This window comes from Gavialis gangeticus, unplaced genomic scaffold (genome assembly GCF_001723915.1).
Source record: "Gavialis gangeticus isolate Ggan-Ray unplaced genomic scaffold, GavGan_comp1, whole genome shotgun sequence".
NCBI lineage: Eukaryota > Metazoa > Chordata > Crocodylia > Gavialidae > Gavialis > Gavialis gangeticus.
Genome location: NW_017729016.1, coordinates 12,201,606 through 12,217,341, shown reverse-complemented (window position 1 = coordinate 12,217,341; position 15,736 = coordinate 12,201,606). Strand labels below are relative to the sequence as shown.

The 15,736-nt window shown below is 43.7% G+C and overlaps 1 long non-coding RNA gene across 1 annotated transcript; it reads left to right on the top strand.

Moving 5' to 3' along the window:
- Window positions 1-10,248: 10,248 nt before the first annotated feature.
- On the top strand, window positions 10,249-11,814 carry LOC109294573. The gene is made up of 3 exons (XR_002096571.1): window positions 10,249-10,375; window positions 10,512-10,735; window positions 11,650-11,814. It is a non-coding gene; the product is annotated as an uncharacterized LOC109294573 (long non-coding RNA).
- The last annotated feature ends 3,922 nt before the right edge of the window (window positions 11,815-15,736 follow it).

Below are 15,736 nucleotides of genomic sequence, written 5' to 3'. Positions count from 1 at the left end.
CACTGATGAACAAATGGTTAACAACAGCTTTGTTGAAATATTAATTCCCTCCCAGGACTAGATGTAAGTGCTTTTGTGCATCCAAATAGTTTTCAAGTATGGTAAGATGTCTTCTCATTGGAGATAAATAACATGAGCCAACATTTTGTATCAAAAAAGTTTTAAAACATTGTCTCTTGAAGCTTCCTTTTACACTTAATAAAGCAGAGGCAAATTAGGAGCTTCATCAGTCATTACAAGCTGAAACCCTTGCTGATTATATCACATAAAATCTGATTTGATCTTTGCTGCTGCTGTGAATACATGTGTTCAGCAGGTGGCTGGAAGGCTGCCTAACAAGCTGACAACTTCTAAATCAACCTGGTGTGGACAGAGGTCAGGTTATCTTTACAGTTTACAATACCGTACCACAGGTGTAACCCTACCGTGTGATCTGACACTAGGCAGCTCTTAAAGCAGAGAGAGCCAACCTTTTTAGCAGGCTTGCCACAAATTAGCCCTGCAACTTCCCCAAGTGCCCCTATAGTCCCCTTCCCCTACCCAACCTGCTGTTCTGCCTGCTGCCCCCAGCCCTGTGCTCACTGGCTTATCTGCTGCTCTGCTTTTTTTTCCTTCCAGTGCCTGATTTCCTGCTTTGCTTTCTTCCTGACCTATCTGCTGCTGTGCTGCCTGCCCTTTCCCTTATCTATGATATGCTGCACACCAATGCTGTCCATGCCACCTGTGGCAACCGTGCTGCAGGCTGGCCACCCCTGTCTTAAAGAAAGACATTCTCATTTTGATACAGCCAGGTACACAGTTGTGTCACACCAGTATTTAAGCCATTGCTCAGAATTAGAGGTCCAGGCACAAAGAGACAATGGCTATTAACTTTCTAATTGCCCCCCAGCCACCAATGTAGGGATGAGGCATGGCATGCATCTGCCCTGCTTACTACTGAGCTGACTTTCAGAAGCAAAGTTATCACCTATCCCCTCCCCTTCCTGGTATCAGACATTTCAGCCATCCTGCATAATGAGGAGTGCTTTTAATTTAGACCCAAATATAGTCTCCATCCTACACAACTCTTTACACACCTTTATTTTAGTCAGTGATGTGGCTCAGAAATGTTGGAGCACTGAATATAGGCAACAGAAAACGTTATTTATGTAAAGCAAATTAACACTGCCTCTCAGGTTAAACTCCATACTGTTACTTGCCACCACCACCCCTGTGGACATATATGCACAAGCAGGGTCATTAGTGGATCATGTTTAGAGTTACCCTCTGCCTGATACTTGAACATGGAAGTTTAAATGGTGACTGGAGCTGCTTTCCTCATTAACAGTGTTCAACCCCTAGTCGGTCCCAAGGCAGGGGATGGGTTTATACATATGTTCTTTGTGCAGTGCTTTGCTCCAGCTGGCAAAACACAAACCTGGCAATAAAGACACCACATTCTGACCTACTAGAGTTCTGCATTCTGACCTAGATTCTCTGCATGGTTAGATTTACTAAAGAGAAAGTATTTACAGTCGGACCCTCCTGGCTCTGTCCACCCAGCAAAAGCCAAGTATAGATGATGAGACTACTAAGGCAGAGGCCATAACAGAGCAAGCCCTAGTGCCTCAGATAAATGCTGCGGGGCAGGAGGCCCTGCCTATGTCCTACTAGTGCCTACCTACCAGTGGCTCTAACAGATCCCAGAATAGCCAAAGCCCAATTCCTTATCTCCTATTTCCACTGGTTATCAGAGCCTGCATGGGTGGCCCACAAAAGCCATGCAATCCTGCTTATAACTGGAGTAAATTATGACTGATAACATGCAGGAATCTAGATGTTTTGAAGGGTAAGCAAGCACACTGTGTATTTGCTGTAATCATGTTTCACTGCCTCCTGTGTCATAGTTCTGTTCACCCCTGAGCTCTGGAATATATCCACAAAGGGCCTTGCTTCTGCACATTTGCTTCCCTGAAACATAGCACATATACTGTGGGTACTGGAAGATGGAAATGTACCTCATCTGATATTTTTTTCTTAAGTTACCTTATTTGCACAAGCAGCAATGATACCTGTACAAATTAGGTGTCCACTCCCTCATGTATTTTGCATACACACTGGTACTTGCATACCCAGCTGACTTCCTAATGTGGCCCTGGAGATACTTGGGCATGATTTATACTACTTTGGCCATTTAAAATACTTAAAGCGCCAGGCCAGTGTAAAAAAAATGAAAGTCATTCCCACAAAAGGTTCAAGTAGCTCAGTTATATGTGGATTCTGTGCCTGTGGGTTATTATTAGCATCTACTTCTTAAATTTTACATGTGGTAAAAGATCAGTATCCTGCCAGGCCTAAATATGAACTCCTGAGAGAGAGTAGAATAAAAAACCACAGATGGTTTTGTTTTTGGCAGAGATATACAGAGTTCATGTGAAATATTGAGGAAGCAATACCTCAAAACAGCAAGTATGTCCATAAGCATTGTCACTACCTACATTACTAGAGCTCTTAGTTCATGCATCAGGATGCTGCTGTGTTTGGCACCATGCTAACATTGAACAAAAAGATAGTCCAAAGGAACTCAAGTCAAAATATACCTGCTGAGTGCAGTGGAATTGCTCCTACCTTGGATCTGGCCTGTCACCTTAGACAAGGCCTTGTATTCACTGGGCTTCTGCAGAACTGACCATTTTTTCTCAACTGTTGAAGAAATCTGGTACCCTTTTGCATTTATAGCCATCTCAGCTGCCACTTCCTGCTCCCTATTTCTTCTCAGTCACACTGCTACCTGATAAGTGGAAACTGTATGATATTGGGACTTCATTTTATCTTTCTCTGAAAACGTGTTGGCAGCCACCTATCTCTGAAGTCATGAGACTACATCATGTGGTGCTGGCCTTGTTCTACATGTCGACCATACTGGCTAGGTTCCATTACTCTTGTAAGTTCCCGAGCTGCCACAACCTTCTCATCTTCACCCTCGTTGCCTGGTGAGCATACTGCATTACTGTTACTTCCTCAAAGAAGAGGCAGTCTCTTGGCACGTTATGCATCACACCTGATACCAATTATCCTTTCTACGTACTGATGTACATCAGTTTGATACGGACATCTAAAACTCATTCTGAGAAGGCCAAAAGCCCTCCTCCCAGACCATTCTTGTGAATCTAGGATACTGTTGTACTTGTGATGTGGCTCTTAAATCATAACCTAGCCCTACCTTCCTGAGCATTCAGTCCCAAAAGCACTCAGGGGAAAGACCCTGGCCAAGCTTTTTGAGCCCTAGATAGAGTACAGAAACAGGTAGTCAAGACTGAGACGGCCTTTGAAAATCCCAGTACTAACCTTGCTGTTCCTATTCCCACTTGGAGCAGTAACGTACTAGAATGAAGGATGTGACTACAGAGGCACTGGCACATGGTTAAAAGGTGTGTATAAGCAGAAGTTAGGAGTGTCGTCATACCAGTCTCACCTAATAATAATATAGTTATTTTCATACCACAAGCCTAAGCCCACGCTATATAGAGAAGTGCAGAGCCTGGGGGACTCGGTGACTGTAGGAGTGCCTGCCACTGAGCTGCTAAGCAGTAAACAATGCAAAATTGCTGAGGTGCCTGTTGCTGGGGCTGTTATCTTCAGAAAGGAGGTGAGCTATTTTTGATCTGATGGGATGGGTTTGCAGATGAGTCAGATACCAAATTGTTACCCTGCCTTTGAAAGCTACAGCTGATTCACTGAGCATTTCCCTGCTCGTCCCTTTCTGCTTAATGTAATTTTACATCTCTGAGAAACAGCATAATATATTGCAGCCGGTAGTAGTAGACAAAGGAAAAGGTGTTACTTGAAGAGCACAGAGGAAGTCACATCCTGATTTAGGAGACAAGAATAGCTTCTTCCTCGCTATACAGGACTTGTACTCTAGTCTCCAGCAACTGTATCTGCTTCCCTTCCCAATTACACAGCTTAGAAATGCAGTAAAATCATAGAAAGTGAGAGCTGGAAGGGACCTCAGGAGGTCATCTAGTCCAACCCCTTGCTCAAAGCAGGACCATCCCCAACTAGATCATCCCAGCCAGAGCTTTGTCTAGCTGGGTTTTAAACACCTCCAAGGTTGGAGCTTCCACCACCTGTGTGGGTAACCTGTCCCAGTGTTTTACTATCCTCCTAGTGAGAAAATTCTTCTTAATATCTAACCTAAACTTCCCTTGCTGCAACTTGACTGTTCCTCCTTGTCTTGTGATCTGCCACCACTAAGAACAGTTTAGCTCCATCCTCTTTTGAACCCCACTTCAGCATTTTCTTTGTGAAAATAGTTTTTACCGACTCCATGGGGGAAAGAGCCCTTTGCTGTGTAAACACGAAGGCTGTGTCTTGAGGGACTCACTCCCAGTAGCAGCTGGATGTGTCACCAGGGGGTGACATGGGGCAGGTGGAATGGTCAACTATGTAATTGCTCCATAAGATATTTATTTCTATGTGATATTTGCCATATTCACTGCTGAGGAGCAACTTCCTATTAGATGCTGGTGTCCAGGAGAGTTTTCACCTCTCTCCCCTTACCTTCAGCAGGGGGTAACTGTTTCAGGGTATGGACAGATGACATGTTTACACCAGTATAAGTGGCCTTCACATCCCCAGAAAAAAAAAGAAGGCAAACAATGTACAGCCCTACAGCGATGTAACCTTCTTGACTCTGGTACAGAATCAGGGTAAAACTCCAACAATGGATATACCAGTGTCATTTGTCTGCAGCTTATCCTGCCATGCGGTGTTTGCTCAAGGCAAAAAGGGTAAGACCTCCTCCCCTGCCACCTGGTGGTGAGGCACAATAACAGCTCTCCCAATAGGTGGCTATATGTCTGTTCATTATGAATTCCAGTCTCATTTATGTGGGTATGAAAAATCAATGCAAGTTATGCAGTTGTAACATATCATGGCCACTGTATGTGTCATGAGTCCAGGTCCTTAGTGAATTTCTCCACAAGGTAACCTTAAATTATCATTCTGATGAAATTATGTGCAAATTCAGCAGGCAGCTGGTTGTATGTGGTATACAGTTGCAGTGCCAGATTTAGGCTTAAGCTACTTAAGATACAGCTTAGGGCTTCACAATAGGAGTGGCCTCTCAATAAGAAAAAAATCTGGACACTGTCATTCTAATATGACAAAAATATACATATATATGGCTCCACAGTTATTATTCATATTAAGTTCATAACATTGCACAGAAATAACAATAATTCATCTTAAAATTTCATGAAAATCCATTTTTGTGGTTTTTATGCATTATTTTTATCGTATGGGGCCTCTTAAACTGGACATAGTTTAGGGCCTCAGCATGTCATAATCTGGCACTAAGCAGTTGCTATCTTGTAGCTCAGACATCTCTACAAGGAATGTCTCTAGATACTATTCCTATTGCCCCATTGTGCCCAAACAGCATATATTCAGTTCCTGGCCATTTCATAACCAGATTGAAAGGTCACCACAGAACTCTCCCAGCCGAAGAATGACCAAATACCCTGGTATAGTCCAGGGCACTAAAGGGAATCTTCAGTGTTTGCAGTAATTGGATTTTAGAACCTCCTATGACTGCTTCCTTCTGAAAACCCTGATGCAGAGGGAGCCTGAATGCCAGGGCAGGGTATCCAGACAGGTAGTTGAATTATGAAGTACAGCCCAGCCTCAGCTATGAAAAGTATTCAGTTACCAGAGTGACCAGAGACAATGCATAACTTCCCTTCTGCATGCTCCAGCACCTGCAAGCTGCACGCCCCAGCACCTCCTTTGACAATCATAGTACATGTGCCCAAGCCTACACAGAGTCAATGATCAGCTGGGATTAGAATTCAGTGGCTCCTGTGACAGACTGTGCCCCCTGCCCTCTCTCCTCGTCCGCCCAGCCCTTGGAGCCCTCTCCACTGGGCTAAAGGGACTACTATTATACCATAACTGTGCTTCTGTAGCACAGGCAGAGTATAGGGCTGCCATAACAAATTCCATGCTATACTCACAAAAATCCCAGTACAGGGAGTATGTCATGGTAGGGTGAGGATAGGGAGGTCAGAGATAAATTCACAGTGTATGATGCTATAGGCATGCTGGATTATACCATAGACTGTAGGCAGCTTGAAACATGCTGCCATATGTTATAGCGGATAGTGACAGCTCTAACTTGTGCCACGGCCATGTCAGCCTCTGGAGAACCTAGAATCAAGAGAAGGCAAATGCACCATAAGCTTCCCAGAGGTGCAGCATAGAACAGGAAACCCAGTGTTCGTACCACATCTCAACCACATCCCTATCCCATTGTCAATACTGATATAGAACAAACAGATATTCATTGCTCCCCTTACCCACACTATCTCTGCTTGCCAAAAGTCTTCATTTGTATTCTATGCTGTATTCACTGTTATTATACCACTAAATTAGTTGCTGATTGCAGTCTCTATTATCAATTTCATATTTGACATGTTACATTGTCTGTCTGGAGCCCATGTCTTGTGCTGGCTCAGATGTGGACTAGGTAATCTAATACTTATTTTTTCATCTTTGACTTCTGTGATTTATATCTGGCAATTTTGGTCTGTCCAGGGACACATCAGGGCAATTCAGCCCTGGGGGTAAATCCACTGGGCCAAGTTCTCTTCCAAGTTCCTCTTCTCAGACTGCTCTGGCTCCAGTAGAGTGGCACAGATGTAAACTGATAGCACCATCTGGCACACGCCCCTTAGGGTTTTAGTCTGGGGCTCTGGTCTTCCATTTCCTAAACTTCTCTTGCTTCAACACTCTAGCAACATAAGACAATCCAAGAGTCAAAGTTCAGGTTTAACCAGGTTTTCTCTAACCTATTTTGGCCTAATTCTGATTTCACTTACTTTGAAAAAACCATAGGTAAGTCTCTTGCAATAATGGAATTATACCAGTAGTGTACATGATGTTGAACTTAGGCCAAGTACAGTAGATTTGACGAATCAATAGAGTGTTGATTATTTCCTTTTCAAATGCCCTTCCTAAGTCTGCTTAGCATCTGCTTTACAATCTATGATTTCTCAGCTTTGTTGACTGTTTCCCAGCCTTATCGGAATACGATATATGATAAGGAACATAAGAAAAATCAGCTGCTCACTACAGTAGTTCAAGGACACAACTTCCATACCTGCCAGATGTGAGTCTCTACATTTCTGCAACATAGGTGAAGATGTGGTATTAATGATCTTCTATACACCATCATTTCCCATGTAAAGGAAAAGAAACCAGTCTTAAATATTTACAGAACACATTCCTAATACCTACTCAAGTGACCTTACTCAACTGGCAAAATCCTGTAATTGTTTTCCCTGATTTTATTTGTCTCTGTGTCAACCTAAAAAGATTTTCTAGACCCATAGAGCAAGGACCATCCCTTCTTGTATGTCTCTCTGCTATGAGAGTAACAAAGGTTACTGTTTCGTTTTTTTATTTTCATTATAGACTTTTACATGAGATCATAAGCTGGTAGTAAATAACTTTACCTCTAAGTGCCCATGGAGCCCCCAGGTATGCTAAGGCTTCAGTGTGCTTCTGAAAGTCACACTCCCAACATTACTGCCCACTTGTTTGCTGAAGAAGATACAGTATCTGGTTTTACACTCTGTGTTAAACTAAAATTAAAGCAGAAGAAGAGAATGTATTCCCGAAGAAAAAAGTCCCTAGCTAGAGGAAGAGACAATTTGGCTCCTGAATCAGGACTGATTCTTTCATGTGCCAGCCAAGCAAATCAGTGAAGTCACAGTCCTAAAAAATAGTCTTGATTTTTATATGCCCATCTTAAGATCTCTCAGACCTGATTTTTCAGAATTGTTAAGCACACACAACTTTTAAAAAAGTCCACTGGCATTATAGCTTTTCTGGGTCTGTTAAAACAATATGAAACAAGCACAGATTGTCCTAAGGCCCAGAACATGAGATGCCCAAACACAGAGGCTATTTTTAAATCATCGTCTTTCAACAAGGAACCCCAAATTTTGTTGAATTGAAATTACTGGGACTTTTGGTCATTGCATTCTATCGGAACACAACTGGGTCCTAATAAATTTATGCAAGAAAAACATTTTTTTATGCTTGGGATAGTTACTAGAAAGAGTACCAAATGCCCTGCTGTTCTCCATTGTGTATAGCATCCTTCCCTGCTTTCTCCAAGTTTTGTCCTTTCCTAAAAATATTTCCTAAATTTCCAAACACAAGAAAGTGGCATAACTGCTTTGGAGTTGACAGTAGATTCCCTTCTGGCCAAGAAAAAGGCATAAATAAAGTGCCCTAATATCTCTACAGCCCTAGAATATGAGTAATTCCTCTAGACTCACATATGGAGAACCCCATCTATGTGAAGAAGCAGACTCTTACATGTTTGCAGCCCCATCCCCTCCACTGCATACGGCACACTGCAGCTCCTCAAGGATCTGCCATGGCTAGACCTGGGCCCTTTCCTGAGACAAACTATCCCTACATCCTGTCTGTACACTGTGGTGGGAGATCTTTGTGAGGGTTTTCTTTAAGAAGTGATGATTAGTGCCAATGACCCCAAATCATTGCTACTCAGGACCCAGACAGGATAATCAAATCCTGGGGAAGAAGTTGCATTAGGTAATTACTGCAGCAGAGCTAGCCAGGAGAGCAGAAACCGCCTGGCCAGAGTGGTGATAAGTATCTCCAACGCCTGTTCCCCACAGGAACAGACAAAGAAGCCAAGGCTCTCCCATAGCTTGGCTGCCAGAACACAGGGAATCCACAGCATTGCAAGATAGGTGGGGGTCCAAACGATTTCCTTTGCGATCTCTGGACCCTATTGAATTCAGAGGTGGCCTGTGCAGAGGGGATGTTTATGGGTCTGTGTTTTCTGTGCACTGCCCCTTGACCTATGAGAAACCTCCCTGTGGAGCTCTGGAGACAATGCATGAACCAAACCAAGACAGCAGGTGCAAAGTAAGTACCATGCCATGCTCTTGCTGCCCTTTATTCTTTCTTTGTTGCTTTCCTTAATCTCGTTAAGAAACTGGCAGGGCCGACCCATCCTATCCTGCAGAACCTGCGGCCACAGGGGGCTGTGCAGCCAAAGGGCCCCCTGCGGCCATGAACGCTTCAAATCAGTGCCGTAGCAAGGGGGGGCAGGCAGTTCCCCCCACTCCGTGTTGCCACCACCACCGGCATCTCCACATCCAGCCACTCACCACCCGCTCGCCAGCTTCTTCATCTGCTCGCCACCTCCCCTCCCCCCCGCTGCCAGCTTCTTTACATCAGGGGCCCCAAAACTATATCTTGCAGGGGGCCCCAAACATTTTTGGGCCAGCCCTGGAAACCGGACAGACTAAAAAGTCCATCATTTGCCTTTTGCTCAAAGAAAGCTGGCAGGTCTTGCCTCCTGCCTGCTCTGCAGGGCTTCAGGCATCTCCCTCTATTGTTGTGGCTTGGTTTGTGGGAGCACCACCAAGCCGTCATCGTGAACCAGCCACCATTGCTCTAAGCACTGTACCCAATTCAAGACAAAAACCCCTGCCCCAAGGACCTTACAGTTTAAGCGTCAGGCAGGGAAAAAACTAGATAGATGGATGATAGACGGCAGTATAGCCAAGATTCATCCAAACTGACCTAATTTCTGTTGCTAATACATTCCCTTCCTGCTGGTGTATTCACTGCAGGGCAGGATTAGATTATTAACTTGTACACTCTGACAAGCCTGGCTTTCTTCTCACCCTCATAGCCTATATTAGCCTAGAAGAGATTTTTCCCCTAGCATTTGATGGCAAGTGTTTCTACAGACATCTGAAGTGCTGGAGACATCAGCCCTGGGAATAATGTGTAAAGCCCCAGCAACACCCAGTTAGGATATGGTGCCTTGGAAGGATTGATTTCGCACACAAACGGAGCCCATCTTTCTCTTTGGGCTGCTGCAGAGCATCCAGAGCCCTCCAGGCAACCACAGAGACCTCATTCACATCCAAAGTAGCCACAAGGTGGTGCTCCCTACCCTTTGTGGAAGCATTTTTAACACAGCTGGTAAATATAAACTAGCCTTGTGCAGGGATGCAGATGGCCTAGTGGCTGGGAGCCAAGCTGGGTGAACGTTTCTCTAGGCTGCATCTCCTTAGTCAAATATTTTCTAAATCAAATTTTAAAAATCACCAAGGTTTACAGGGTTCATATCTTAGCTGCTCTTACTAAGCCTAACAGAGTAACAGAGGCTGACACAGAAAATAATCGGAGGGGGCAAACAGCATTTCACACAGAAGTAAAGTCTAAAAGAGCCTGTGGTTTGACCCTCCATAATATGTACAGATCTGCCATGTTGATGCTGTTCTTACCAGCTGCAGAGCTCAGATGATGGCAGCAAAGACGGGGCGGGGGCTGTTCTGAGGTGCAGTCTGAGATAACGAGACCTTGCTCAACGCTTCCCTTGCTCATTTTATTTCTATATTCAGAACCATTCCCCAACCTTTTCCTCCCCTTATTTTTCATTCATTTCTCTTAAGTTGCTATTATTTCTCCCGCAGTACAGCTGTCCGGAAATCATGGAGAGCAGGGCCGAGAGGTGGGGTCTGAAACGTCTCATTTCCCAAGGATTCTCCCTGAACCATTTCTGCTAATGTCTGATCTAACTGTCTGAATGTCATCCCCAACTGTATCTCATCACTCTGTTGTCTGTTTTACTTTCTGTGAGTGAGCATCAGCTATTGACTTTACCACCTCTGCAATGGAAAGTGGATCTACCCCTCAAGTAAGAGAACTACTAGTTTCTAAGACATATAATTATGCAGTGTATTAGTCTGTCTGGAGCCTCATCATTAGCTAAAATACAACACCATTTTAGGGGACAAATGGATAGAGTCTCTATCTGAAAAGGCTCAGTTGTGCCACAGAGGCAATGCACTGGCAGGGAAAGCAGAGCCATCCTGTACTATGCAATTCAGGGGAGGGATGGTCTGCTTTTTATCGTAACATGAAGTACAGGCATCTTTTTGATGGACCAAGATTTCACATCAGTCTCTCCAGGGAAGGCCAGATAACTAATCACCGCTGATCTTGGTGAAGAGCTCTCCCTATTTTTTCCTCAGTTTTAGACCATTCTTGCTTGAAAAGACTTCCATCAGCTTTATCAGGCATTAGATCAGGCTCCACAATATATTGGGATCATGCTCTCCATTGAGGTCTTTCTCCCCTACAGAATGAGCCACGCCCTGGTGGCTTTACTTACATCACTTCCCATTGAAGTCAGCGGCACTACTGGCATGTACATTAGCTGACTGGGATTAGGTCTTTGTAGTTATTTATAATACATCTCATCTACAATCACATGGTCCACATCATCTTATGATTTAGCTCACTCCTCCTCTATACCACATTGATATTGGCATCAGCAGCACATTTGAAGCCTGCTCCTACTCCCACTGCATGTTTGCTACAATAGCATTTCAGTCATGTGTCTTTGGGTAATGCCAGCTAAATCAAAATTATATGTATGCATAAGAACTTCTGCTTATTTTGCATGTATGTAGCATTAATGCAGATAGATCAGAAATGCTCTGCCTCCTTTAATCCTTAAAGCCTTGTCATATTTTGATCAACTGCATTATTCCTATTATGATGCTAGGGTAGGTCCTTAGCAATGCCTTCTTTTCCATTCTACTCCAGGGTTATGGAACTTCTGCATGAAGCAAATCCTACCTATTCTAAGGCCACAGGGGACCATGACATAATTTAACCTATGAACTTGTACCACTAGGTGGTGGAAGGACCAAGCCTAAGTACAGACAGTCAAAAAGCCCAAGGCTGAGTTGATTCAGTCTTTGCAGGTTAATCTAAGCTGCAAAGATTGAACCAATAAGCAAATGAACAGACATTCACTTGTGATTCAGGAAATGCAGCCACATGCCTGCAGTGGCTCAAGCCAGAAGCTGGGGGACACTAGAGCACAGCTCTCTGGCACACAGCCACTATGGGCTGTGTGTTCACTTCCTCTTTCTGCTGCCCCCAAGGTGTTTGGGATTTGCAGTCCACAATCACAGCAGCAGGAGTCCCCAGGATTGTTCATCGCTTCTTTTTCCTGCTTCCAGGAACCTCTAGGATTTCTAGTCCACAGTCACAGCCAGCACTAAATAAGCCAGCAAGGTAGGGCAGCTCTGTACTTGAGGGAAGGTGAGTTTAACCCCTGTCCCTGACCCTAGACCCCAGCTGGGGTTTGCCCAGGGGCAGTGAACCGGCCAGTGAGCCAACCCTCACTGCTTCAGCTAGGGAGCAGAGGGATGGGTCCAGTTGTGCTCTCTGGAGCAGACAGCACAGCCCAGCCCAGCCCAGCCCAGCCCAGGGCTTAAAAGCATGCTGGGAGACTGATTTTGGACAGAAGTTTCATAAACCGGTTTGACCCAAATCAGTTAAGTCTGATGCTACATTGGACCAGGTTTATCTGAAACCAGTTTCAGCCATTTTGAAACTGGTTTATGTTCACTGAACTTCTGTTCTGTTACAGGTTTAAATCAGTTTCTGATCACTTAAACCAGTTTATGTGTATCATCTGTCCCTAGCCCAGCAGTCCCCACACTGTGCTTAGCACCCATTGTAGAGCCCAGTGCTATGCTTACTGCCCAGCAAATACACATGCAGTGAGACAGGTTTTGACACTGGGCTTAGACTGGCTTACTATGCAAGTCCATTGCTATTGTTGTCCACAAAATAAGCCTGCAAGAGCAGCACAGAAAATGGCAGCCTTAGAACTGCAAAGGAGCCATGGAGTGGTTTCACTGGCATTGTGTGGATGAGTGTTCTTATTGGATTGGATGAACTACCCAAGTAAGGGCCAGTGGTGACATGCACCTCCTGACAGCAGCGGTCCCCACTTAGACGATGAGCAGGGTGGGCAGGCAAGAGTGCCAGCTGGGGAGTGGGGGCACTAGGAGAAGCAATCCCCATGGTCCCCCCATGGCCGATCGCACCTATTGTGGGGGGGGTTCCCCTGCAGCTGATCGCACTGGCACTCCTGCATCAGTGTGATTAGCCACAGGGGGCCCCCCCCCCGGGTCGCTGACTGCCCTCTGGGGGGCAAGTGCCCCCCCCCCCCGACTCAGGAGGCACCAGTCACCCATGGTAAGGACTGTCATCATTTTTTTCTTAAGTGCCTTTTCGTGGAATATGATTTGTTCCAAGCCTTTCACTTTCCTAATTGTCAATGGGACTGCAGTGAGATGCACATTAGAAACTCAAGCTATGGCAAACAAAATTCTACAAAATTACAGACCAAAGTGAAGGCCCATCCCCCAGCCACTGGACAAGATGGTGAGTTACGCTGACCTCTTCTGAAAATACAGATGGTAATGTGAGAACAAGACATCTTTTGGCACACCAGAGATTACTATCTTGGGTGTGAGACAAGGTTTTGGGAGACCTGAGATGTAACCCGAATTCTGAAACTGATTTACTGACAAATGTACTGTGCTGGATCATCTCTACTTCACCCATAGCTTTTCCTCAGCCAGCATTTAGACAGTGAACTGAGGTCACGTAAGTAGACGGATAGAAGTCAGTGGAGATCCAGGGTTAACGTAGCCTAATGTCAGCATGTGGCTTGTTAGCTTCAGTAAGCTAGGGATCTTATGTCTGCATTAAAGAATGATTCATTTGAAAAGAATGTGAGTATCAAAATGCACACAGATCTCCAGCTACTCATAACTTGTAGTGGACTATCTGTTTCTTGCTGATACAAATTTCCACACGCTAGGGGAAAGTGCCTCTTTCATGCATCACTTTGCACTGGATTGTGTCCAGTTACTTTACTTACCATTATGCAACTTAACCCAAGGCAACCCAACACCCAAAGACAAAATTAGAATTGCATAAATATATTTGCACAGTTTCTTCACTGTCCATAACAATATTCATTTGACTTTCCAACCCAAGATGAACTGTAGGGCACCAATTAAATTACTGACGATGATTAACAATGTTTATTTTTTATGAATTAATCCTAAACACTCTGATAACTGCTAGTCTCAATTACTGACTTAGATGGAAGCACTACGGTTCAATATATAACATGTATCATCATTGAAAATTAATATATTCTGAGGTCAGAGATCAGTCTTTACTCATACAAAATCCCAACGAGAGAGCTTTGCCTCAGTGAGGAATTATTAATGCTGTAGAATTCACTAATATTAATATAGCACCATATTCTCTCCTTAATAGTAATTATGCTTGAATTAAAACAAGAATTTTGCCTAGCCTTACCAATTATACACCACTTTTCATTTCTAGCACTCTCTAATGTTAACTGACAACTACTTATAATATCATTTCATTACCCCCAGTTTATGTTTTGGGAAAGAGAAGTTGAGAAACACTTTCTCACACTGAACAGACCCCCAGTCTATGAGTAGAACTATTTGCTTTATTGGAACTATTTGTAGAGCAAGACTCAACATGAGTGAGGATGGTCACAATCTATCCCTTAAGCTCTTAGGCCTACCACTGTCTTATACATGTGTACAGCACCTAGCACAATATGGCCCCAATCTCAGATTGGGACCTTTAGGTCCCTGTCCTACTTTCACAATACAAATAGTAAGTAACAATTATCCAGAGCACAAAGAGGTTCAGGAACAGATTCAGAATTAGAACTCATGATCTCCTGTCCTACTTTTTGTGTATGCTTTTTCATAAGTATAAATTATTTGATCATATTAACTTTATTGGATAAAATTCATTTAACTGTTCTAAGGACAAGGGTAACAGAACTCAGCACCCAGTGCGTATGCTATACTACACATTTACTATATGTCATTTTCTGTACATATATGCAGTTACATATCTACTATGCATTTTAACTAATAACAATACTTAGATGACTAGTATCATGGGAGCTGAGTATCAGGAGTAATTTATGGATCCTAATAGCAATACACTGTTTAATTTTAAACTAAAATAGTGGAGAAATAGGAAAGGGTTCACCTTATACTCATAATCAGCAGCTTTCTGTTCTTGGATCCAGTTTAAGTGGATGCATAATGCTCATTATATCATATTTTAATAGAAAACATATCTTTCAAGGACAGTAGGCCAGATTCTGTTGGCACTGAAGTCAATGGGAATTTTGCCACCGACTTCAATGGAAACAGGAAGAGTAAAGTAGACATTTGTAAATGTCATATGTTTGTGCCTATAATTCATAAATGTTTGCCCTGCTTGGAAGACTAAATCCTGCTGCAGCCAGTGTTCCCTGTAAGAAGCAAAGGAATTTCCCTGGCTCGGGTCTGGGGACAGTGTGGAGACTGTGTACTGTTTTCATGCCATATGGGAAGATCATTTCACTCTGCAGTCTCATCTCTCCTATGGCCAATACAGAAGTGACAGCATTGGGCTCTGAAGGAGTTGTGTTCAGCCTTCCTCACCCAAAGTGATATGCCACATAAATCTGGAGGTAAAGGAGTAAAGAGGGAAGAATGGTGGTGTAGAAGATCTCAGATGGGCTATGGGAATGCCCAGAAGTAAGATGCAATATGATTTTAATTGGTTTCATTTACACCACAAAGCTATGTCTGGTAAAATGGAGCAATTAATCTCAGCGATAAATAGCTGATTATAATCAGTTTCTATAAAAGAACAGAGTTCTAGCTACTCTTGCCCTATGAAAAGATAAACACCAAAAGCCCTAATGAAAGATCTGACACTGCTAAAAGACGCCCGCTGACCTGACCTGCATTTCAGTGTAGAAGGAGAAAATCCTTTC